Source organism: Eucalyptus grandis, chromosome 8 (genome assembly GCF_016545825.1).
Source record: "Eucalyptus grandis isolate ANBG69807.140 chromosome 8, ASM1654582v1, whole genome shotgun sequence".
NCBI classification, from domain to species: Eukaryota; Viridiplantae; Streptophyta; class Magnoliopsida; order Myrtales; family Myrtaceae; genus Eucalyptus; species Eucalyptus grandis.
The window spans coordinates 65,268,768-65,295,856 of NC_052619.1; the positions used below are offsets into that span (position 1 = coordinate 65,268,768).

The 27,089-nt window shown below is 39.3% G+C and overlaps 1 pseudogene; it reads right to left on the bottom strand.

Moving 5' to 3' along the window:
- Positions 1-25,648, bottom strand: LOC120287442 (annotated as a pseudogene).
- Between the last annotated feature and the right edge of the window lie 1,441 nt (positions 25,649-27,089).

Consider the following 27,089-nt stretch of genomic DNA (forward strand, 5'->3'; position numbering starts at 1 on the left):
TCATCCAGGTGATTTTTTCTTTAGCGAAATGGTGACATTAACGAATGCATTATTTTCCTTGGACATGTTATCAGCAAGTAAAGCCGCGTATCTCTTAAAGACCCCATCAATAATCTCTTCGCCAAACTGATCAACGAGCAAGGGCTCGGCCACGGCTCCCATGCATTGGGCCAAATTGTATCCCCCACCCTTTGAGACAATATCAAAGTCAAAATCGGTGTCAAGTATACTCCAATTCACTTTGGACACTTCCAAACAATCAATTGAGAATGACCCTTGCTTTTGAACCTCCGTCGGACTTCTTTTGGTGAGGGTGTGTACTGAGGGATGTTGAAGGAGTCCAGTTTCTGTTCTTCCAAGGGTCCTCGAATTAGTGCAAATGTAGAATTTTAGATTTTCCAACCAAAAGAAGTAACAATTGCAAAAAATTAGTTGTTACTATAATATCTTAACAAAATTCCTAGTTTCTTGTCTATGTAACTATTGCATACAGATAACATATGTTGTTTCTTCTCATTTAAATATTGATTCCATTTTAATCAAGTCGACACTAGCCTAAGAGTGAACAAGATCACACTCGAAGCACCTCACAGTTTTATCTTTCATACTATGATTTTACAAAAAAAAAATTAGCAAAAATTTCCTAGACCTATTATATTTGTGTCAATTTAGTTATAAATCTCTTAATTTTACCAATTTAGACCTAAAATTTTAAATGATTTGCTAATTTAGTAATAAATACTTCAATTGTGCCAATTCAATCTTAAATATTTTCTAAAATTTATCAGTTTAGTCATTCTAGCTAGTTTGAACAGAAATCAATGATGTGACGATCTAGTTAGCACTAATTGTCCTAATATCGACAATTTTTTTTTTATTTTCTGAATTTTTTTCTTTTTTTCCTTTTCTGTTTTTCTTTTTCCCCATTTTCCCTCCGCCGATCTCAATGAAGGGCAACACTCACTTGGGTGAAGGTCCCCCTAGCTAGCCTTAGTCAATAAGAAAAGACTCGAACATAGACTAATACGATTTATGGATGCTAACATACATGTCGACTTATTACTTACCGTCCAATCTCATGTCATGTATCTATCAAGTAGCCTATCACGTATAGCAATCAGAGAGGAACAAAAGAAAAGTCATACAAAACCAGCTTCTTCTTCTTCTTTTTGTTACAAGCTCAACATGGGATCAGTCGGCTGACAATCGAAAAGAATAGAATGGTGCACGTCACTCTGTCGTTTTCTATGTAAGGTTTAACGTGGGATTTGTTTTCTAACGATCGGCCTTTATGCTTGAAAGCAAACCAAAAGTCTTTGAATAGGCATTTTATATACCTGACGAGGTTCATGTCCAAGGCTAGGTCTACTGCATTATATGCGCACTAGTTTGAATAAACACTTCCAGTTTTCCATATCATTTGGGGAATCTATTTAATGTTATTAGTCTTAATATCTATAACGTTACCCCATTCAAAATTGCTACAGCTAATTAAGGGCCTACTTGTTTGAATTCTTAAATGCTTGAACTTTTCATCAATGCCCAATATCATCCATATATCCAACGCGTTACAAAAAGGTAATCGTCCTGTGAGCAACAAAAAGGATGGATAGACAGTTATAATTAGCAAGTTTGAGGAGCTTAGAGGAAAAACATATGATAAAAATCAAATGAAAAGTAAGTGGGATAATTTAAAGGAAGAATGGAAACAATTGAAACAATTGGTTCAAAAGAAAACGGGACTAGGATGGGATCTAAGGAAGAAAACCATTGATGTGAGCGATAAATGGTGGGAGAGAAAAATTCAGGTGTTTTATCTCTTCTTTTGTTAATTTTTTTTTGTAAGTTCATATTTTATAATACAACTCATAATTTTTTTTTTATTATAATAGGTCAATCCTAAGCTTAAAGTCTTTCGAACGAAATGCATACATCCGGATATTGAAATTTTGTTGGATCAAATGTTCCATGGTACAGTTGCTACTAGAAGTGTTACTTGGAATTCTGCACAAGATTTAGACAATAATGAGAATGTTGAGGCCACATAAGCTGATATTTGTGATTGTGCAAGATCTACTAATGATACTTTAGAGCGTGATGTAGGTGAAACAAATGTCCAACTAAGCCAAATTAAGAGCCATAAAAGAGCGGTAGAAAGTTCAATGAAGCAAGCTCGAGGAAAGAAAGGAAAAAAAAAATTGTTTGAACCTGTCACGCCCCAATCCTCGAGCGCGTGCCCATCCCTCGGTGGTCGATAAATTTGCAACGTCCCAAGACGCCTTGCCAACCCATTCATTTTATTATGCATACGGAAGCGAACTATTACCCTTGACAACAACCAACATGGAATAGAAAAGCATGAAACATATTCACAACCAAAACACTTTTATAAACATTCCGGTTTATATACAACACTAGACTAAGACAAAAGTCTACAAAAGACCGGCTCTCAAAACGATGCTGTCCTATGACCAGCTAGCTAAACACATTCGCTAATCCTTCAGTCTCCATAGGCTCCAGGGGCGTCGGGTCCTCCACAGCACCATCGGGAGGGTCAGCTGCACTCTCACCTAGAGTGGCATCGACTACCACAGCAGAAATTTCAAAACCTTGGAGGAGACCCACATGGAATCCATTGAAACTGTAGCGAAATCACGCTTTGAACCAATGAGGTACCCTTTGAGGTAGGCCATCATCAATCCAAACGGTGGTCACCACGAGTTCATAGACCCATTGACCCCCTAGGGCATGGTAGTCAAAACTCTACAAACGTTTCGGAGAAACCGTCATCTAAGGACCTGAAAAGGTTGAGCCCACGACAGGATGAGATAATGTCTTAGCAAGTTCACCCCCAAACTCTTACTAGGAAGGAAATATGTCTAGAGGCAGCTATACACATAAATCATAAGACTTACCTTGCGTTAGTTCTCTCCTACATGTTAATACAATTCATAATCTTAACTAATCAATTCAATCTAATCGATCAATTCGATACAATCGATACGATCAATACCATCTATCAATTCAATCAATTCGATCACTGCTCACACAAGCTGAGGTATATTTATGTTTGTACAAGCTGATATAGATGGTTACTCGTACAAGCTGATATATATTATAGCTCACTCAAGCTAATATAGTATATTACTCTCACAAGCTGACATATCAATGCTCACACAAGCTGACGATCAATATTGCTCACACAAGCCGACAATTCATTGCTCACATAAGCTAACGATTCATTACTCACACAAGCCGACACACAATCAATCAATTCGACCAAGGATCTTGTGCTATGTACACTAATTCCTCAATTAAAATAATGTACTTGACCTATTCTCATCGTGTTAAAAACACCCGATAAAAATAATCGTGTGTGGGTACACGGTCGGTCTAAGCCAAAATGCTATATCTTTCTTTTCAAAAATCCCATTGTTTAATATAGTGCCTAAAAACATTTTTGGCATTAAAAACCGATGCCCCGGTATTTTCTGATTAAATACTGAAATTACATAATTTTGGGATAAATACCTAAAATTCCAATCACCACTCAATTTGTACAAAATAGCATTCAATTGCAGAAACTAAGCATACCAATGCAATCAGCACGAAATTTCGATCACCGGTTATCTCGATATAATTTCTAGAAAATAATAAACAATTAAATAAATACCAAAAATAATTAAATAAATACAATTAATTACCAAAAATACCAACTTAGGTCGAAATGCTTAATTAACTGCCTGAAAATTTCTAAACCTATCTAGATAAATAGTACAATATAAACCGTTCTAACCACCTAACATGCACAAATGGATAATTAAATCACTAATCAATTCTAACTAACCACCTAAACCCTAATTAACTTAAGCTAATCACCCTCTAAGCATCATTAACTCCTTAAATAGAGTTTAGCAAGTAAACTCACCAGTTTAGTGATCTGATGAGTCTACGACAACAGCGACACAAAGACGAGCAACAAACAACCTTGTGGCAACACCAAGTGGAGACCGGACGGACCACAAAATGAGCCACGAAGTCTCAAAGCCTTATTGGCTTCAGCTTCTACTCTTGGGCTGAAAGGGCTAGCGCGGGGCTCAACTTGGGATGGAACGAGCAAGGCGGGCGGATGGGCGGCTGCATTGGGCCAGGCGGAGATAAACGGCGGCTAGATGGGGACGGCGAGGCTCCGGCTGAGCTTCTACAATGACCAGGGGCTCGGGGGATGGCGAGGAGGTGCAAGACAAGTGGGACAATCACGCGGGCTAGCACGTGGCGCGACAACGAGCGATGGGCGTGCGATGGTGGCAGGGGGCTCCGACAGTGGTCGACGGGCAAGGGGAGGCTCTCTCTGGTTTCTCTTTGGTTTTCTAAGCTCAAAGAGAGATCAACAATGGATAAAGCAAGCTTGTTGAAGAAGATGAAGCCAGCTGCAACTTGGAGGGACCTAAAATGCCTAAATATTCCCTTAATTTGATCATTTATTGGCCCCCACTTGTTCATCCCTATTCTCAGCCAATTATGCTACACAAACTTTCCCTAGAAGCTTCATTTGATGCCTCAAATGTTGCACACACCTTGGCCTACGAATTTTGGACCAATTCCCCCAAATCCACTTCAATTCCTCTTCAATTCTCTTCCAATTGGATTCAATTTGATGTTCATAAATCCCACCAAGGTGCCATCATCCCAAACAACATTTTTCTCATCAATTTGTACAATTTAAATCCCAAAAACATGACCAAAATCAGCCCTTTGATTTTCTCAATTAAAAACAGCCATACTTTGAAATTTTGCCAAAAATCTCGGTATGCAGAAAAAATTTTCGGAGGATGAGTCGAAGATCCTAAAATGAATTGTGACACGATAGAACTTTCAATTTCTAAAAGTAGGTTTAAATTCGCGGTTAATTTCAACCAGGTGCGATTTTAACGTGACATAATCTATCGGGTAGCTTTTATGAATTTTTTAATTCGATTGACCCGTGGTCGATTATTTTCGAGTCATATTGTACATCTTCAACACATTGGCGACTCTAGGTTGTCGTGAAAATCTCGAGACTTCAAATACGGACACATGGTACCAAAACGATAGAAAAATCGGTCTAGTGCCAATCGACGAAAATTTTGCAATTAGGTGGAATCACCCACACTTAATCACATGACTCAGTCGAGTCAACCTATATCTAGTCTCTAATTTATTTTTAATTGTGCCATAATGACTCTTATAGGTTAGCACGGTTGAGCAGTCGATTCCTAGTTGAATTCTAAAGTCTATTACGTTTAGATTTCTTAATGGTTTCACCTAATAAATTAGTTATCCCATGAGTGATCAGTTCAGGGAAAAGAATTATAGGTGTGTCGATGAAAAACTCAACTTATTCAATCGAAAACAAAACCCGAAAATCAGGATGTCACAGACCGATAAGTTAGCCTTGCAAATTAACAAATTTTGTTCAGCTGTTGAAAGTAGGAGCAATGCAACATTGATTGCAAGAGAGTTTGATCCTTACAAAGAAATTGTGCAAATATTGAAAGCCATACTTGAGATTAAGCAAGACAGAAAGTTTTTTTTTTTTTTTTTTTTTTTTGCATTATCACATTTTGCTGAAAAGAAAGACAACAGGCAAATTTTTATGAACTTGGATGACGATGAAGAAAAAGTTGAGTGGCTAAAGTATAAGTTGGAAGAGCATAATAGTCGTCACTAGGATGCTAGTTACTTGTTTGAGCTCTTTTATATTAATTTATATTGTAATGTGAGACTTATTTTTGATTGGTTATTTGCACTACTTGTGAACACTTTTTCTAATTATGTTCTAATGTGAGACATATGTTTTAGTTTGTATTCATTTGATTAGGTGGAGTTTGCCTATATGGATGATAATTGTTCCATTGATGGATGATTATTCGTCACTTTTCTTACTATTTTGTTACTTCAAATAGATATAGACAATTCTCCTGAAAGAGAAATCCATGAAAAAGATGATGAGAAATATTGAAAACTTGTGGAAATTACTTAAGCCGCAATCATTTATCAAGCAATATACAGTCACAAAAACCTTGTAGGACATCATTGTTGACACCCGAAATTTTCGTCGACATTTTAAATAAACATTTTGCAAAAATATAAAAAAATGAATAAAAAAATGAAGTGAAAACATAAAAAATGTAAAGAAAATGAAAAAAAATAAAAAGAAAAAGGGAAAACGTGGACGAGGGGGAGGCTCATTTTTCGCACGCGAATTCTCTCTCACGAGTTCTCTCTTGGAAAAAAGGGCTGAACGGTTTCTCTCGAAAAAGAATGCTCGCTCTCTCAAAAAAACGTCAGAGAGGCTCTCTACTCGGGGGAAACTCTCTCTTTTCTCTTTGGGGCTCTCTCTGATTCTCTCTCTGGTTCGCTCGATCGCGGGGGACATCAGGGAAAACGGTGGCGGTAACGGCAACGGTGACGACGCCATCGTCTATCTCTTCACCGGATCAGAGGCGTTCTCTTAAAGATTTCTTGGATTTCTAGCGGAAAGGAGAGAACGGGTTTCTCCTCTTAATCACTCTCTCGACGGGGTCTCAAATCTCCAGCGAAAACCAGAGAACCGGTCTCTCCCTCTCAATCGCTCTCGGTTTCGATGTTTTTGAGAATTTTTTCGACAGATTTCTCTTTCGCTTTGAGGCAAGGATTGGTGACATCGGCAACGACGCCCACGCTTAACTAATCTTCACTCTGGATCGGGCTCACCGGATCGGTGAGTTCTCTTTCTATCACTCTCGATCCGTTAGGGTTTCGTTCCTATTTCAATCCGTTCAGGTCGTGGATTCTGAATTCTCTCTCTCGGGTTTTTCGCTTTTCTTTCCCGAGCTCCGGTCGGAGGCAAAGGTTTTCCTCCATTGGCGAGCGATTGAAGATCAAGCGCCTGCGGTAGGAGATTGTGAGGATCTGATTCTTTCTCAGAGACCGGACGCTTGCTCGCTCGATCGGTGATTCTCCTTCCGGATTGGGCTCGCTAGATCAAGTTCTCTTTCTCTCTATTGATTGCTCTGTCTCGCGCACGATCTGTCGCTCTCTCTCTTGGATTGTTCTCTGACTTGATTGCGATCCGTCTTTCACTCTCGTTCTTTCTTTTTTGATTTTGTACTTGTATCCGCTTTCTAGTTTCGAAGTTGCGTGCTTTCATTAGCCTCTTATGCCAAGTCACCTTAGCTTGTGTGTCGGTCATGTTAATTGTCGTGTTCATGATGTTCTGTTTGGTGCCATTTACTCCATAACCTGGAAATGTTCTCCACCTGTTTGATAAAATTCCTGAACTAGATCAATGTGTGTTTCGATTCAGATTCTAATTGAGAGCTTCCCTTTGCTTGATCGATACATTAGTTTTGTTGTATAGACTTTACTTGTATTTTGTTTCCTTTCATTTCAAAACTTAGTAGCTAGCCGTTTTAGGATTTGTTATTAAAATTCTTGGATTAGATACATATCCAGTGCAAAGCAAGCTGAGCAAGCAGGACACGCACAAGAAGAAAGTTGATTTGTTTTAATAAAAATTGGTCCCCTGCTACTGCTGTGTTCATTTTTTAGAGTTCCTTGTTCACAATATTGAATGTGTTCTCTGCCAGAAAGTTGTGAATTCATTGGTGCACTTCAATCTGGACTGCTGTCTGGCATTTTCCCCCTTTGATGAGTTTGTAGCTGTCATTAGACCGGTATGAGTTGTGCCCGAAGTTCAACTTAGTGGAGAAACATTTCCTCAGTAGCAAATGATTTTATATCAGAAAGGATTTTATATCTTTGGTGCGTGTTGGACGATCTGTGAACCTGGCATCTAATGCTTACATTTAGCTTTTGCTAGGGCCAGCAACAACAATGTTGTTTAAGTTTGTCAAAGAAATGCCTAAACATGAAACTGAATGGAGGCTGGATTTCGCTTCTCTTTTAGGCATTTTTTTTTTTTTACATGAGTTATCATTCAACTATTCCCTGTTGTCTTGACAGATATGGTTTATGAGAAAGAGTAGAAGCTAAGGATTATGATCAAAATGCATGGGCTTAGTGATGGACCATTTTGGCTGATTTCCTATGCTTGTTTTCTCTCCTTATCTTCAATCTACATGCTGAATCTGATTATCTTATCTTCTTTGAACTTGATTTGCCTTGATCTGCAAATTCGTATACCTGATATGTCACTTTCTGTTTTGGCTGAAACGAGGTGCTAGATGAGGTTTTTTGACCTCGAGCCCTTCTAGACATAAAAAAATACACTTCTAGAGCTTCGATTTGATATGTCGCATGCCCTGAACGGATGTCATTTGGTCGCTCAAAAATACTTACAAAGTCTGTTGATTCTGCAGTAGTTTTAGATTGAGTTGTTGTTCTGACTTACAGCGATTTTCTGTTTTAATTGGAATGAGCTATTAGGTGACATTATTAGGACTTAATGTCTTCTAGAGATTTGTAATAGGCATCTCAAGCTTTAAAATGACATGTTGCACGCCTGAATCGACCATCATTTGTCATGTTTAACATTTTTTTTCTAATCCATTCTGAAATCTGGAATTTGCCTTGGTCAGAAATGCATATTCTGTTTTTGGGTGGGCCTGATTGTCTGCCACTTTCCTATGATCTTTTGAGCATAGATTTTGAGGTTGATAATACCAAAAAAAGTAAATCACGTGTGGGATGGTCTTGCTCTATTGTTCTCTTTTTTAGCAAAATTCTGTTGTTTGATAATTGATATTAGATATCCACCATCAAACCAACTTCCAGCACTAATCACTTTGCCCAATAGCTTATTTGTGTTCTACCGATCCAAACTATGTGTGTTTTTGTTTGTAAAGATGTCCAGAGTTATGTTGTTCTTTAGTATCGATATTTCTTTGCTTGTTGTTCACATGTCCTGGTGTGTGGAATTGTTTAGCTGTGTCATTGATGTGCTGTTCGATGTTCATGTGTGCATTTGCTGTGTTAACTGATGTTGAAGATGTACATAATATTAGTCCTATAAGCTGCTGGACATGAGAAGTTCTTATATGAATGACCTGAGATTGATGTTATGTAGTTCTTAGGGTGCATAAATATGCATGGTGAGATGGGCATGTATGGATATGGATTGCTCATCACATTGTCATCGTTTCCAGCTTTGAATATAATAAGAATGTTTGCTGGCCATTTTGTTCTCATGGGGAATGCGAGGATTTTCAATGTCATTTTGGGAGTGTTCTAGTTGTGTGAATATGTAGAGAGAATGCTGCATTGATGTTACATTTGTTTTTCATCAAATTGGGGCAATTCAAGGCTTGAAACATATAAGAAATGATAATATTCCATGTTGCCCTGCTCTATGGTAGATTGACTAGTTCATATTCTAGTATTTTTGGAAATTCATGTGTTGATATGATGATAGTGTCCCTTTGAGATTTATTTGGGATATCACCTAGAATTTGATCTAGAGACTTTGTGACTTTAGTCACTCTTTTTGAATACAAAAGATGTCTTTCTTTTGATTGTTTTGATACGTGATGTTTGCTTCTCTCATTTGCATGTACCTAGTTATTAGTTTCTTGGACTAGATTTAGAATAAGTTCCTAAACATGGATAAAGCATGAAGAGGGTGGAGGTCGATGTCCATTCCAACCGTTGTCATGTACTATTTGTTTTCCCGACATATGTCTCGGGTTTCATGCATTGTATAAAATCCGACGAGTTGCGGGTTTCCTTTCTTTTCCAATTGTTTTCTCTTTTATATTTTTAGAATTGCATGATTAGGTTTAACTGCTTTTCTTGATTGTTTACTTCATGTTTTGCAATTTCATTTTCATTGATTGTTTTCCTTTCATTTCTTAGGAATATAATAGAATAGAATAGAATGAAGGGAATCCACCATGCATGCATGATTACTTAGTCTAGAAATAACGATCCTGAAAATATAAAAAGAAACGCGTGGACATGTTAGGAAAAAACACAACATACTGTTTAGGTACTAAAAGGGCGTTAATAGAACCCAAGTCCCCGAACCTAGATATCTGGTTGCGTAGGAATCGAGGGAACTCCCCCGACCCTCGATTGGGTTTCTAGCCGACCCCCAAAATGAGGCTAGTGGCGATCCTGTATATTCTTAGATTGTTAAAACAATTAGACCGCATAAATAAACCCGATGTCACGTGGGGTACGAGCTTGGGAGAGCTCGCGATCTCGTGAGGAAACTCCCATGATCAAAGTATCCCTAAACCCCGACCTTTTCCCCCTTGGACTTTTCGAGGGGCGGCGAGATCGGCTCGCGACAATCATCATAAACAGGAAATGCATGGTTAGGAGAGTTGATGGGCGGAGATGCTAATCCAATAAGGTGCTATCAAGTGTTTAGAATGGATAAAATTGTATTTAATAATTTAATGCATGATTTAGAAACACACTATGGTATTGAAGGAACTAGGAATATTGATGTTATAAAAATGCTTTGAATATTTCTTTATATTTTAGGACATGATATAGGTAATAGGTTAACACAATAGCACTTTCAACTCTCTAGAGAAACCATAAGCAGGTACTTTAGCTTAGTATTAGATAAAGTATGTAAAATGGGAAAAGTTATGATTCAACCGGCTGATTGGCAATTTAAGGATGTTCCAAAGAAGATAAAAAAAAAAATTGAAGATTTTATCCATATTTTAAGGTATGTTTCTATTATATAATAAAAAGAAAGAACTACATACAAATTTTGATCATATAATAATATTTGTGTTTTTGTTTCAGAATTGTATTAGAGCTATTGATGGCACATATATCCCAGTGGTAATACAACAAAAGATCATATTTGTTTTATTGGTCGAAAATGTACACAACTCAAAATGTCTTAGCGGTGTATAATTTTAATATGCAATTTATCTATATTTGGGCTGGTTGAGAGGGACAAGCCCATGATACTTGTATTTTCTATGAAGCCCTAGGGAGACGTGATGTGCAATTTCTTCATTCTCCTCCAAGTTTGTTAATTAATGATTTTTGTATATTAATATGTATTAATATGGTCTATCTTGATTAAATTTACATTATCTTTGTGTAGGTAAATATTATTTAGTAGATGCCAGATATCCGAATTCAACGGGTTTTTTGGAATCATACAAAGAAGTTAGATATCATTTGCCAGAATTTCAACAAGGTCTTGCCCCTACAGATTATTGAGAAGTATTGAATCATGTTCATTCCTCACTACAATCAGAAATTGATCAAGCCTTTGGTGTATTGAAGAAGAAGTGGAAGATTCTAAAGTATATGCCAAATTTTCCATAAGCAAGTAAAAATTGTTGTAGCAATGATGGTTTTATATAATTATATACGTCGAAAGGCTGTCAATGATAGACATTTTGCAAGAGTGGATTTGGATCCCAATTATAGATATTCAATTGATCTTGATAGTACAAATGAAAGGGCTAGTACTTAAATGATAATTTATTTTCAGACATTGCGTGTTTACGTAATCAAATAGCAATGAGTTTAGTAAACACTTAAGGATGTTTGTAATTTTCAATGAAAATCTATTTCTTTCTTCGATGCCTATGTAACCATGTTTATTATAATGAAATTATTTTTTTTATTGAGAAAAATCAACATTGATGTATTTTTTTACTTATGAATTTATTAATATATCTTTTTACATTACACCTCAGTGCGGTGCGAAAAAAAAAAAAAGTCATTGTTTTTATTTTCAATTTTAAAAAGAAAATTTTTTTAAAAAAGATTAAATTGGTCATGCCAAAGGACTTCCCAAACATGTGTTTATCAAACAGCATTCCCCCAAAGTTGCTTCTCAAAACACTTTTGAATTATAGTTTACCAAACAGTTTTTGCATTTCATCAAAACCCTTTAGACTAAAGGCCTTTACATTTCCTTAAAGGTTTTCCAAATGCACCCTTAATCGTCTAACATACCTACGTTATCTTAATTGTTTTAGCTATTAAAACACAAATAGTTTGGTAGTCAACTTCTCCTTGCTCTTTTTTCGTATTGAGGTACTCAACTTTAAGATGGTGGTAGATGCATCAAATTTGATTTACGTCAATTGTTTTCTTACATTGGTGGGTTGTCCTTCTTTATACAATATAGAAAGATATGCAAAAGGAAAAATATAACATTCAAAATATTATAGGCAGTGGGTTCATATATTAATTCAATCATAATGTTTGATAAAGTATCTTTCGTTAAACCTGTCAATATGATAACTAAAAGGTTATCATATACTTTTGTTTTTTATTTAATGGCAATCTGAATAATGAGTCTACCGCATCAAGCTTTAAGTACTTGTGACTTAAAGGCCGTTTAGTTACGATTGTATTGATTACGCATAACCAAACACTGTTTTTAATAAATTTATTGTCTAACAATCGGCCTTTATGCTTGAAAGCAAACCTGAAGTCTCTGAATAGGCATTTTATATACCCAACGAGGTTCATGTCCAAGCCTAGGTTTAAAGGATTACATGCGCACTAGTTTGAATAAATACTTACAGTTTGCCACATCATTTAGGGAACCTATTTAATGTTATGGAGAAAAGAACACTACAAGTGCCATAACTTAGCATAAAGAAATACTTAAGTGCCATAACTTACAAAATGTACACTTGAATGCCACATTTGAAGAAAAGTGGGACACATGAGTGTCACCTCTGACGAAGCCAGCCGAAAATCATACGTGGCATTTAAATATTAATATTTCTCGCTGAGATGGCTCGCCGGAAAGCTGAGTCGGCTCTAATTCACCACAAACGACGTCATTTCGGGTGTTGGCCAAAATAGAACCCTAAATCAGCCAAAACAACGTCGTTTTGGCATAATTTGATTTTTGATATAATATAAAATTTAATTTAATTTAATTTAAAACAAAATGATAATATAATTTATATTTATTAAAAAAAAAAAGGAAACGGAGGAGGAGGAAGGCAGCTAGCGGCCGAGAGCCGAGCCCTTGTTGTCGCCACCTCCCCGCCATCGCCGGAAGGTGGGGGAGGGTCGGTCGTGGCTGTCGAGCCCGGCCGAGGGCCCGCGGCCCCAGCCAACTAGCAGCGAGGGCCTACATGCCCTCACCCCGGTCAGGGCTTGGCGGCCCGACCCTCACCACTCGGCTACCTCCCTCCTCCTTCCCCCTTTTTCTTCCTCCTCCTCAACCGACGGCCGCTTCCGCTCCTCCTCCACCCCCCCTTTTTTCTTCCTCCTCCTCAACCGCCGGCTGCTTCCGCTCCTCCTCCTCCCCCGGCACCCCGGGCGGATCCGGCGAGGGTCGCGACCCTCGCCCAAATCCGACGAGCGTCAATGGCCTCGCTGAATCGGCCCTCATCGAGCAAAGGGGCCCTTGGCCCGGCCGGGCGAGGGCCGTCGGCCCGATCTAGGGCAAGGGCTCGGGAGCCCTCGCCGCTGGTCGGCTAGGGTTGCCGGCCCTTAGCCAGGACCCGACGACCCTAGCCAACCCTCCCCCCTCCGTCATCGGCCCTTCCCGGCGACGACGAGGAGGCGGGCGGCTGGCCGAGGCGCCTCCCCATTTTTTTTTTAATTTTTTTAATTTTAAAATTATTATTTTTAAATATTTTAACTAAATTTAATTTAATTACTTTTTATATTATTTTTTACCACGGTAACTCAAAACGACGCAATTTTTACATTATTTGGCCACGTCGGCGCATCGTTTTGCACTCGCTTTGCCGGAAAAATGCAACGTATGCAATTTGGCCAGATTTTGGCCGAATTGGCATTCAAGTGATCCATTTTGCTCCGATTTTGATACTTAAGTGTACCTTTCGTAAGTTATAACACTTAAATGTCCATTTCTGCAAAGTTATGGCATTCCAGAGGTCCGCATCTCAATGTTATGAGTCTTAATATCTATAACATTACTCCATTCAAAATTGCTAGAGCTAATTAAGAGCGTGTTTGTTTGAATTATTAAATTCTTGAACTATTCATCATTGTCCAATATCATCCCTATATCCAACGAGTTACGAAATGTTTGAGGCTGAGTCCTATTGCTGAAAACCCTCTGCATAGTGCTGTATATTATTATAGTGACTTCCTACTTTTAGTTTATGTATGCCTGCAAGCTCTTAAATGTAGATGGCTTCATTACTTTTTTTAAATGTCTACATTCTCAGTTACAAGTTGGAGTAAAACCTTTCATTTGGTTCGTTGATACTTCAATTAGCTTTTTATTTTTATTTTCCTTGCATAAATAAATCAATAAAACACCAAATTTGCTCAGTTAAACCGATGCATTATGGGGATATACGATAGAATATTCTTTGAAACAAAACTCCAAATGTCAAGCCCTTCAACTTGGAAGTCTCATTCTGACCAAAAAAAAATTGGAAGTCTAATGCATTTTCCTTACGCAAGATAAGATGTATGAAGTACTTACAAGTGAAACAGACACAACTTCTTCAAATTATGGTAAACACACTTAACACATTCATATTTTAACTTCGCTATAACGTACATATATTCATAGCATATCTATTCATGAATTTTTTGTGACGTGTCTAAGTAATCTTTATCACTGAAATGACGACATTGACAAAAGCAGGCTTTTCCTTAGACATGCGAGCAGCAAGTTGAGCCCTATATCTCTTAAAGATCTCATCCATGATCTCTTCACCAAAGTGATCGATGAGCAAGGGCTCGCCACAGTTCTCATGCACCTAGCCAAATTGTATCCCCATCCTTCGAAACAACATTGGGGTCAAAATCTGTGTCAAATACATTCCAATTCACTTCGGATACCTCCAAGCAATCGATTGAGAATGAACCTTGCTTTTGGACCTCCAATCGTACTTCTTTTGGTGAGGGCGTGTATTGAGGGATGTTGAAAGAGTCTAGTTTCTCTTCTTCTATAAGTCCCTGCATTAGTGTTAGATATAAAATTTTAGATTCTGCTACCAAAAATTAGAAAAATTGCAAAATCATAAGTTGTTTATATCTCCATGAAAGTCATAGTTACTTGATTATGTAATTGGGAATGTAACTATTGCATACTACTAATATATGTATTTTCTTCTCATGTAAATTTGGATTCCATTTTCTACACCATGCCTAAGAGGGAACGAGTGCGTAGTGGAAGCACCTAATAATTTTGTCTCTTCTACCCTGATTTTCTTGAATAGATTCCTAAGGAAGAGAAATCGCATGAATTATGTAGGATTTCCAAATTTTGCTATTGCTTTTGTTCAAAAATTTCATGTGAAAGTTCTAGCTAGAGGTTCACAAGAAATTTTTTGAAGTCATCTAGCATATACTTTAGGTACTTGAGAATAAGGAATAAACATATAAATCGCATTATAATGTCATTTTTTTGCTGTCCAATTGATTGTTATGATTGGTCTTGGAGTGCCAAATTTTTACCAGAGAGGCGTAAGAACAATCTACCTCAATTTTGTCCTAATATTTCATGTGATTATTCAAGTTCTCTTTTGATTTTTTTTTTTTTTTTGGGTTACCTCGAGACCATCTCATAGAGAGCAATTGCCAAGAGCTCCCAAATGTAGCAACACTCTTCACTTGAAAGATCGTCGCTTCTTCGACCGAGGAGGGTCAAAACCATACGCCCTCCCACCACCACCTCTTGCCCACGACACTCCAAGAACGTTGAGAAGTCCCTTTGGAATTGCTCGTAGTATGCCCTAAGCACCTTCGGAGGGCTCGATCTCGCCATGTATATGTTGCCTTTGTTTCCCTCTAATCCTCGTGGGACCTAACAAAAAGAAAAGAACGAACAGAGAGAGTGAGTTTGACTTACAACTACTGTCCAAGAAAACCCTAAAACTGTGCCTCCCGGTCTCATACTTCACTTTACCCAATAAAAGAAGTGGTTAGACAATAGTTTCAGAAAACAATATCAATAATGAGAAGAGTATTTATGGACAAGATGTTTCCCTTGAGGCTGTACAAATGAAACTGGGGGCCAAAAATTTACCTGCGACAGCCACATGAGGCTATATGAAGAATGAATCAAGTGCAGGGCTCTCTCGAGCGAACAATCTCCCATAGAAGGAACCAGGAACACCATTGAAGAAGCATGGCAATGTTGCCGACGCTCCATACTTGCTCTTCATTTGCTCACTCAACTTCTCTTTTGAAGGCTTTATTTAATTTGGGCTTAAGGCCCGTCCGCCCAAGTTGGGCCAAGAGAGCCCGGCCCACGGGAATATGGCCCGTGGATGGGGGGAGGTATAAAAGGGAGAGAGAGAGAGAGAAGACGTCGGTTGGAATTAGAAATTACGCACGTCTTTTCTCTCCCCGCGTTTTCTCTCAAAAGGAACAAAGAGGCATACGGCTTCAAATTCTTCCCTTCAAGGCTTCATCGGATCGAATTCGATCGGATTTTCTTCCTCAATCGGCGTCGGTGTTTAATCTGTGGCTAACAAGGTACACTCGAATCCGTGGTGTGCTTTACGATCGGTGATACGTGTTTTCCCGGGCTTCGTCTTCCGCATTGAATTTAGGGGTTCGATTTAGTGTCGAATCCGGTTTTTCGGGGATCAGTCATTCCCAACATTGGTATCAGAGCCCGCTTTCATGTTTTCCCGATCTTGTTTCGTGCTTTCTTATTGATTTTTCGCAAAAGTTCTTCGGCCGTACGGATCGGGCGAGAAATCCCGACACCCGAGCACTGTACGTCCTTTTTTTCCGAGTTTGCATAAGTCGCAATCAAATTTTGATGGCATAGGAAGAAAGGTGACGTCGAGACGAGTCCGGGGACAGGTTGTGCGCCGCCGGGAGACGCCGCACGCACCCACACGCGCGGCCGGAAGGCGATGCGAGTGGGCGCGACGCGCCCGGAAGCGCTGGCTCGCCCAGCGCGTGCGGCGCATGCGCCGGTCGGCGAACCGGCGCGTGCGCACCGCCGGCCGGCGAGCCGGCACGCGCCGGTCCGCGGACCGATGCGTGATGACGTCAGCATGACGTCACCCAACGGTCAATAACCGCTAGGTGACGTCATCGATGACGCCGACAGCGACGTTATCGCCACCGGCGACCCGACCGGCGACCCAACCCGGCACGCGCGCGGCACGTGCCGGCTGACGTCTGCGTGACGTCAGCCCGCGCACGCGCACGGCACGTGCCGTCGGTTCGCGCGAACCGGGCCCACCGGCCCGACCGGCCCGACCGGTCCGACCGGTCCGACAACCGACGACCGTTGACCGTTGACCTCCGTTGACCGTTGACGACCGTTGACCGACGACCGTTGACCGTTGACTTTGACCGTTGACCGTTGACCCCGGAAAAAAAATAAATAAATAAAAATAAAAGGAAAAGAATGTGTTTCTTTTTCAATTAAGTCTATGTGGATTATAATGTGATCCCTTATTTGTTCTGCATTTGTTGCGGAACAATGCCTCCCCGAGGTTGCGCACACCTATTCGCGCGATTCTGGATGAACAAAAGGATAGGTCAGTTTGTCTAAGTTGATAGCCGAGCCGACCGATCATCGATGGGAGAGAGGTGACTTAATTGATCATGTCCTTGAAGTCAACGGGAAAATTCAACAGGTCGTATGGAATGGTCGTCCTATGTCACAGTCAGAAATGGTGCGATTTTTCATAAACACTGTTCCACCTGAATGGCAAGATGTGTTGAATCGCATATGGGATGTCAACGGAGCTGTTCCTATAAGAAAATTGTGATGGATTTTGTAAATGAATATTATTGTATTATTTCAAGGAAAAGATCAAGAAATTGAACAAAAGAGGATCTTTCCCAGGTTCGTGTCCGACTTGGTGTTAGTTGTATTGGCGATATATGTTAAGTGTGATTTGTGGACATATTATGTAATGATTACTACCTAATTGTGTTAATTGAAAGCATTATTGTTTTTATTGGATGTTCTATTATATATTGCTTTCTGTTATTGCTGGTTGCTGTGAGTAATTAGTCAGTGGGTAGTTTTAGAAGTTTTTGTAGCTTCATAGAATTGATTTTGCATAAGACAATTATATTGATGATAGTTTTAAGTTAGGATTTTGGAGGATGATTGGAAACATAGTGACCTTTTGATTCTGAAGCCTTACTTGAAATTATTCTTTAATATGATGGGTCTATGTAAATAGGGATGCATAAATGATAGGCATTAATAATTCGTGCATATTTGTCTGATTTGTTCGGATCAATGGCATCACCACAAAGAGCATAGTTGCCGAGCTGAACAAAGGTGAAAAGCTCAATGGTGACAACTATGAAATTTGGCAAATGAAAATCCAAAGATGTGCTGAAAGAGCAAGAAGCACTTGAGGCTCTTGTCATGACCATGGTAGAACCCGAAGAGGGAACCACCGCACAAAGACAAAAGAGACAAAGAAGCTTTTTCTGCGTGGAAAGAATGAACTCTCTAGCTCGCATCACGTTGCTGAGCAGCATGGAAAATGACGTCATGCGAGAGTTTCGGCGTTTTGACAATGCCAAGGAAATGTGGGAGGCATTGGCAGCTAGATTTGGTCATACTTCGGTGACTAGACTGAGGCAGCTCACTATCAGGTTTGACTCTTATAAGAAACCTCATGGTCAGACCATGAAGCAACATCTTAGAAAGATGTCAAACATGATAACTGAGCTGAGAGATGCTGGCCATGTCCTCACAGATGAGCAGCAGGTGCAAGCAGTGATTCGTTCCTTGCCTCAGAGTTGGGAGCACATGAAGGTGCACCTGACTCACAATGAAAATATCAAAACCTTTGAGGATGCAATGCGTCATCTTAAGCTGGAAGAGGACCGCTCGTTGGCGGCTAAGCCGGATATCGAACTCTATCATGCTAGTTCTAGCTCAAATGGAGCTTCGAGCTCCAAGCGCAAGCGCCCTAACCGGTTTGATAAGGGAAAAGGCAAGGAAGAAGCAGGAGTCCTTCAGGAAGAAACCCAAGTTTAACCAACATGAAAGAGGGAAGCGTCCCCACATGAAAAAGCTTGCAAGGGTGAAATGCTACAACGTGACAAGAAGGGTCACTATGCTCGCGACTTGTCATGAGCCAAAGAAGGTATGCACCCTTGTACTTTTCAGAACTTTACTTTTGTGTCGAGTTCTGTATTCTTAACTGAGTCTAATCCTTTGTGGACTGTGGATTCAGGAGCGACGGACCATGTAGTGAAGGATAGAGGATCCTTCGTGAAATTCCGACGAGTACCAACTGGAACTAAGTGGATCTATGTGGGAAACAACTCCAGAGCTGAAGTGAAAGGAATTGGCACATGCCAACTGAATATGCGTGGTGGACGCACTTTGTTCCTTCATGATGTGCTGTATGCTCCGGAGATTCGTCAGAATTTAGTGTCCGTATTAGTGTTGGTTAAATTAGGTTTTAATATGAACTTCGTAATAGAGGTGTGAATTTGTTTTTGGATACAAATTACTATGGTTGTGGTTATTTTCTAGATGGTTTTATTGTATTAGATATTGATTATGTTAATACTAATATTTGTTATTCCCTTCTCACGTCTCCTAATAAATATGATAATGATGTGAATGTGTGGCATGCTAGACTTGGTCACATTGGCCAACAAACAGCGTATGAATAGACTAGCCAAAGAGGGCTTGTTGGGCAATATTGAAAAGTCGATTTGTCCATATGTAAGCATTGCCTAGAAGGGAAAACGACAAGGAAACCATTTGGAAAAGGAAAAAAGCTGAATTTCCTCTGCATTTAATCCATACTGATATCTGTGGTCCAATGAATGTGAAAGGAAGGCATGGGGCTGTTTATTTCATCACTTTTATAGATGATTACACTCGATTTGGATATGTCTATTTGATTTCTCATAAATCTGAAGCAATAAGTTGTTTCAAAAGGTTTATGAACCTGGTAGAGAATCAATTAGACAAGAAAATAAAAGCATTGAGATCCGATCGAGGTCGAGAATATTTATCTGATGAGTTCAGAAAATTATGTGATGAAAAAGGAATAGAAAGACAGTTGTCTATTCCATATACTCCTCAACAAAATGGTGTTGCGGAGAGAAGAAACAGAACCCTACTAGAAATGGTTAGGTCCATGATGGCGCATGCTAACTTGCCAATCACCTTTTGGAGTGATGCATTGTTAACTGCTGCGTATATACTTAACCGGGTGCCTTCCAAATCAGTTACTTCCACTCCATATGAGTTATGGACGGGTAGAAAACCGGACTTAAGTTTTCTTAAGCCATGGGGTTGTGCTGCCTATACACATGAGTCCTCTCACAAGTTTGGGAAACTGGGTCCTAGAGGAAAGAAGAGTATTTTTATAAGGTACTCTGAACACTCAAAAGGGTATGTGTTCATAGGTGAGCAGGAAAGTGGGAGTATAACTGAGTTTGAATCACGAGATGTCACATTCTTAGAGGATGAATTTCCTAAGAATGGCGAAATAGGGGAAGATTGTTCCCTATTTGAAACCTTGGATCAAGATAATGACCTTAGTGGACTTCGTCCAAGTGGGAGTAATATGAGAAGTGATGAATTAAATTCAACTCATTCTCGCTTGCAACCACGTGATGAGATGACATCATCATTACCTAATCCAAGTGGGAGCATGATGGGGATGATGTGCAAAGTGTACAATCTCCCATACGGCGAACAAGTCGTCAAAGTATTCCCCGTCGACGTTTTGACATTGAAGGGGAAACTTTTATGGTTGCTCCACAAGATGAGGATGAGCCAAGAAATATTAATGAGGCTCTGAATTGCCCTAGTAAGGAAAAAATGGATTAATGCAATGGAAGAGGAAATGGAGTCAATGAAATCAAACCAAGTCTGGGGAACCGGTTGATCTCGCCGAAAGGACGCAGAGCTATTGGGAACAAATGGGTTCTCAAAATAAAGCGAAAGGCTGATGGCTCGATAGAAAGGCATAAGGCTCGCCTTGTGGCGAAGGAGTATAATCAACATGAAGGAATTGATTATGAAGATACGTTTTCTCCTGTAGTGAGATTTACCTCGATTCGTATTATTCTGGCAATAGTGGCTAGTCTGGATCTTGAGTTACATCAAATGGATGTAAAGACTGCTTTCCTCAATGGAGAATTAGAGGAAGAAATATATATGGAACAACCTGCTGGTTTCATAGTGAAAGGCCAAGAAGAAAAAGTATGTCGACTTTTGAGGTCGATATATGGTCTTAAGCAGTCATCAAGACAATGGTATATACGTTTTCATAATGCCATAATGGCATATGATTTTACAATGATTGATGAGGATCATTGTGTTGGAGAAATCTTCTTGAAGTGTTTTGAAGTTGACAAATCGTTTCTATCAGTCTAGTCTGAAGGCTTGCGTACTCGCTATTTAAAGTCTCGAAGACCTTGGGACAGCCGAGACTCAAGACTCAAAGTCTATCTTCATTGACAGTCTCTAATCCGTTGAAGAAAGGTTATCCAGAACTGGATGTTTCGTTGAGGATTTAACCTTATCAACTGGAAAAGATCTCATGGCTGGAGAAGACATAAACGGAGTCCTTTGATTGATCGAAGATTGATTCGATAATTGAAGATCCGGTGATTGCCTAAATATTATTGGAAGGTTCTGTTTATGGAAACCGAGATCCCGATTGTATGGGCGAACAGATTGATGGGCTATCAACACGTTCCATTTATAGCTTGGACAATCTTCCTAATTGATTCCGTCCAACGGGTAGATTGGAGGAATTTCTTTGGTAAGTGCCAACGGGTATGATGGCATAAAGGAGTATATAAGGAAGACTGTCTTAGTTGTTCAAGGTGTGCGCGATAAAAGAATTCCAAAGTCTGAAGCTCCTTTTTGTTTAGACAAATCCTTTGAGCGAATGCTTGTATATGAAAGAGAGAGTCTATATTTGTGAGAAATCTTGAGGAGGTGTGGTAGAACATCTACACCGTGGAATCAAGGCAAAGCCGTGCTGTAACCTCTCTCTTGTTCATAGTGGAATCCAGCCAATAGGCTGTCGGTGAAGAAGAGTGGACGTAGGCTTGATATAAGCCGAACCACTATAAACCGCATGTTTAATTTTCTCTTCTCTCAGTCTTACTTTGATTATCGTTTCATCCAACTGTCTAGTATTGTGCAATTGCTTGAAAAAATTCTTTATATACCTATTCACCCCCCTCTAGGTACTCATACTAGCAATATCACATTGTGTATATATCAAAAGATCCAAGGATCAATTTGTGATCATATCATTATATGTTGATGATATACTAATTGCCGGAAGCAATATGGAGTTTGTTAAGACCGTCAAGAGTTGGTTGTCTTCCAACTTTGAGATGAAGGATATGGGTGAGGCTGCATACATTCTTGGAGTTAAGATTTCAAGAGATCGCTCGAAGAGATCGTTGTCTCTTTCGCAAGAAACTTATATAAACAAAGTTCTTGAACGATTTCGTATGCAAGATTATAAACCCATAGACACTCCTATTGCAAAAGGTGAAGGATTGAGCCATAGACTGTGTCCAAGGACTCCACAAGAGAAGGAACAAATGAAACATGTTCCTTATGCAAGTGCTGTTGGGAGCTTGATGTACGCTATGATGTGTACAAGACCCGACATATGTTTTGCAGTTGGAATGGTGAGTAGATACCAATCCAATCTGGTCCAGCACATTGAAAGCCGTTAAGAGAATACTGAGGTATTTGAAGGGAACCGCTGATTACAAGTTGAATTACCAAGGAAAGGATCTGCGACTTGAAGGCTATTCGATGCCGATTGGGGAGGAGATTTAGATGAAAGAAAATCTACCTCGATTTGCTTTCTTGCGAGCAATGGCGCCATATCATGGAGTAGTAAGAAGCACACATGCATAGCCTTATCCACGATGGAAGCTGAGTTCGTGGCATTATCAGCAGCAGTACAAGAAGCAGTTTGGCTTAAGAGATTCTTGGATCATTTAGGTGTTATTGAGAAAGCTGCAAATCAATTATTGGTTAATTGTGATAGCCAAGCAGCTATAGCATACACCAAAGATCCAAAGTATCATGGCAAGACCAAACATATAGATACCAAGTATAACTTTGTCAAGGATATGGTTGCACGAAAGGATGTGAACTTATAGTACATATCTACGCATAGAATGGTAGCAGATCCTATGACAAAGCCAATACCTAGAGATGTGTTTTGTGGTCATGTAAAATCTCTAGGATTGCGTAGAGTCTGATGTACTGAATTGTAATTTCCCTGAGTTGTTCACATTTATGAAATTTTGTTTTTCATTGATTAATGCCTATGAATCTTTGTATGATCTTTATGCATCTTAATGCTCAGTGCATTATTTTAAGTTGAGGAAGTATGTCGGACAGATATAAGATTAGCCCACTCACACGGGTAATCGCCTCTATTTAGTGTGTGATAAATAGAGATGAGACTGTATTTAAGCTTATTATCTAGGTGATAATCGAGAGCTCGGGCTTAAAATACACATGTCGCCTTAACTAAGTGTTAAGATGAGGACATAATACTTATGATGTCCGAAAGTAAAATACCCCACATATTTTACTTTATCTATCTAAGATGCCAGATGTGAGTTCTGATGAATTTTGTGATTGAGTAGATATGTGAACTCAAGTTAGACATTAGGTATGTCTGAACTATCATCTGTACGGTATTGAAAAGTGCAGACATGCGCTCCATGGGAAAGGAGTTAATACCGTAATACGTATTTCATACTACGTATGCATGAGACGACCAATAAGAGTGGCAAAAAGTTTGATCTCAACTTTTATGACGTGTGAAACTCTTGAGGAAAAGAGTTTCTCAATTTTAGTCCCCTCAGACTCTTACTTATTCTCAAGATTTCTATTTAGTGTTTGCTATCTTAGGGTGTTGCCAATGGTCATGAGATGATTCGATCTAATGGGGCATTTCTAGAAAAGCAAGCTGGACTGAAATTGAGAGTTTGAAGGAAAGAGGAAGATCGATTTTGGAGAATCACATTGTAGTTTTTGTATTCACTGGTCGACCAATTATGATTGTTTTTGTGATAATTATAATTGTGAATACAGTATACATATCATGTTTAAAAGAGATCAAGAGAGATATAACTTGTGATCGATCGATCTAGGGTACTGCATACTAAATCTACTCAGAGTGTGACATCCATTATGAGCTGCTATATATTCCTAACAGATGTATAGCAACGAGCTCTCAAAGTATGCTGGTCGCACGGATTATTCACCGGTATGAATGTTGAAGAGAGGTAAAGAGAATATTGTTCGGCCCACCATGTGCGAGTGGGAGATGAAGGCTTTATTTAATTTGGGCTTAAGGCCCGTCCGCCCAAGTTGGGCCAAGAGAGCCCGGCCCACGGGAATATGGCCCGTGGATGGGGGGAGGTATAAAAGGGAGAGAGAGAGAGAGAGAGAAGACGTCGGTTGGAATTAGAAATTACGCACGTCTTTTCTCTCCCGTTTTCTCTCTCTCAAAAGGAACAGTAGGCATACGGCTTCAAATTCTTCCCTTCAAGGCTTCATCGGATCGAATTCGACCGGATTTTCTTCCTCAATCGGCGTCGGTGTTTAATCTGTGGCTAACAAGGTACGCTCGAATCCGTGGTGTGCTTTACGATCGGTGATACGTGTTTTCCCGGGCTTCGTCTTCCGCATTGAATTTAGGGGTTCGATTTAGTGTCGAATCCGGTTTTTCGAGGATCAGTCATTCCCAACATCTTTGAATCTCGGCAAGAGGCTCCCGAAGATGGTATTGAAGTCATTCCCTAGGAGATCGTTTAAGAACACTTGGAACTCCGACAGCTCATGGTTCGTCGCCTTGCAGAGATCAATCATAATGGTGATGATCTCAGACATGGCGAAGAGACTGTTGGGGCCAGAGGAACAGCCCAAGTCCGCGATGGCGAGGCTTCCCCGTAAGGTGGTGTCGACAGCGGGAAGAGAGCTCTAACAGCTGCCTCGGTTATGGGCTTCGTCATCGATATCACCTTTCTCTACAAAAGGAAAAGGAGAAAGCATTAACTGAAGATAGAGAGAGAAAGTTTGCATCTTTAGTTTTTTCATGTGCAAAGAAATAAATCTCGTTTGTTACCTATGCCTTCCATTCTCGTACAATGATATATTGATGATTGAAAAGTGGAACTTCATATAGAATGACCAATTTTATGCATTCCATATATTTGCTATATTAATCCAAATTAGAGTGTCACGTAATGAGTTTGTCCCATATTGCGATCTTGCGAGATCTAGCACTTTAATATACCCTTTTGGGTACATTCTTATTCATGAGAAATCTTGTTGATTAAAAAAATATATTTGCGAAGTAGGGTGATCATTTGAATTCTTGAATGATAAGTTGCACTTTAATGTTCCCTTTCAGGTACATTCTTCTTCAAGAGAAATCTCGGTGATTGAAAATGTATCTATGAATTAGGTGATCATTTAAATTCTGGAATTAATAGTCACATGGCCTCAAAGGGTAGAATAAAATGGCGTTTTTGTAAATAGAATTTCAAATCTTGGTAAACGAAAAAGAACCCTAGTTTGAGATAGAATGAAGAGATTATATTGCGGTACATCATCAGCGAAGCAATCTTTAGATGCAGATTAATCCAAGATTTTATGTGCCCACTGTGGGACAATGAGAGACGTACCTGAAGCAATGAGTTGTTAGCATAGCTTGTTTCTCCCATTCCTCCATTCATGTGCAGTACTTGCATGACTTCCATCTCTCTCTCTCTCTCTCTCTCTCTCTCTCTCTCTCGACTTCCATCTCTCTCTCTCTCTCTCTCTCTCTCTCTCTCTCTCTCTCTCTCTCTCTCTCTCTCTCTCTCTCTCACGTGTGCGTGGCGCTGCTCTAATTGGCTTGCGTTTAAATTGGTTTGAGACTTCTATTTATAGACATTTGTGTCTCGACGTTTCACATTCATTCTAAGTGGACTTTCAGTTCGAGTGTGAAACACGCATGGACATGATTTTGCTCGGATATGTCCACTTGATGGGACCTCTCTCTGCCGTGTGAATTCTTACTCCTTCCAAATAAAGGACAAAATTAGGCAAGATACTTGTGAGATTCATGTCGGCATGTGCATCCATACATAGGACAAGTCTAGATACACGTCATATTGCCATGTATGTGGTTGAAATTAAAGACGTAATTTATTTTCATGAGTTTTATTAACGAGTTGTCTTAAAACACTAGGTGAAAAAATTAAATAACAAAAAAAAAAATCAATGCACTTTGAAAATTCAATTCGTGCATATTATGAGAAAATTATATCATGCTCTCTTAACAAGGGTCCTAATGGACAATAGAAATGTTAGGAAATCTCTTATGATGTTTTGAAGATGATAAAATAAATGAAAGGCTATTAACGTGTTTAATGGTTAAGTAATATACTATGCAGATGATAGAACATGTAAATCATATTGTCAAAGTCTGAAAACTACCAGAATATTGAGCGTAGCACATGTCCAAAATCTATTATGAAGATTTCCAGACTTCTGTGTCAAAATCTGTAGACTGCCAGACTTTAGTGTCAAAGTTTGTTTTACATTAGAAGTCTGCCCACTCTGACAAATTCTAAACTAAACGTGAATTGAGAACCAAAAGACAAACTCTATGCTGAAGCTGAACTTATTTAGACTGTGTCCAGACCTTAAAGCTAAATCTATTCAGAAGCAGATTATGTTCAAATTTACGTCCAGATTGTAAAGTCTATTACACTCAGACTCTACTTCAATTTAAACACCCTCAAACTTTACGTCTAGAGCAAGACACAAGTTTAAAACGTAGCAGATTCAGAACGAGACAACTTGAAAGAATGTAACACAAGCCCAAAACATATAACGTCTAGTGATATGATTTGGATTCCACATCAAGATAAATTTGATCGACTCAATTTAATTTATTGACAATTGGATATTGAAGACAAGAACTTTCTAAACGAAGAAGCTCTACATATGGAAACCAAGATTTTGTTTATATGGGTAATCATAATCAATTTGGGATTCTACTTCTACCACTCAACGGCTACAAAATCTTCTAGATATAGATCTATCCAATGGGTAGATTAGAAGACGATCGTCTAAGATACTATCCAACGGCTAGTTTGGAAGTAAATGAGTATTTAAGGAGATCAAGGACCAATGAGCAAGTAAGAGATGGAGCGTAAAATTT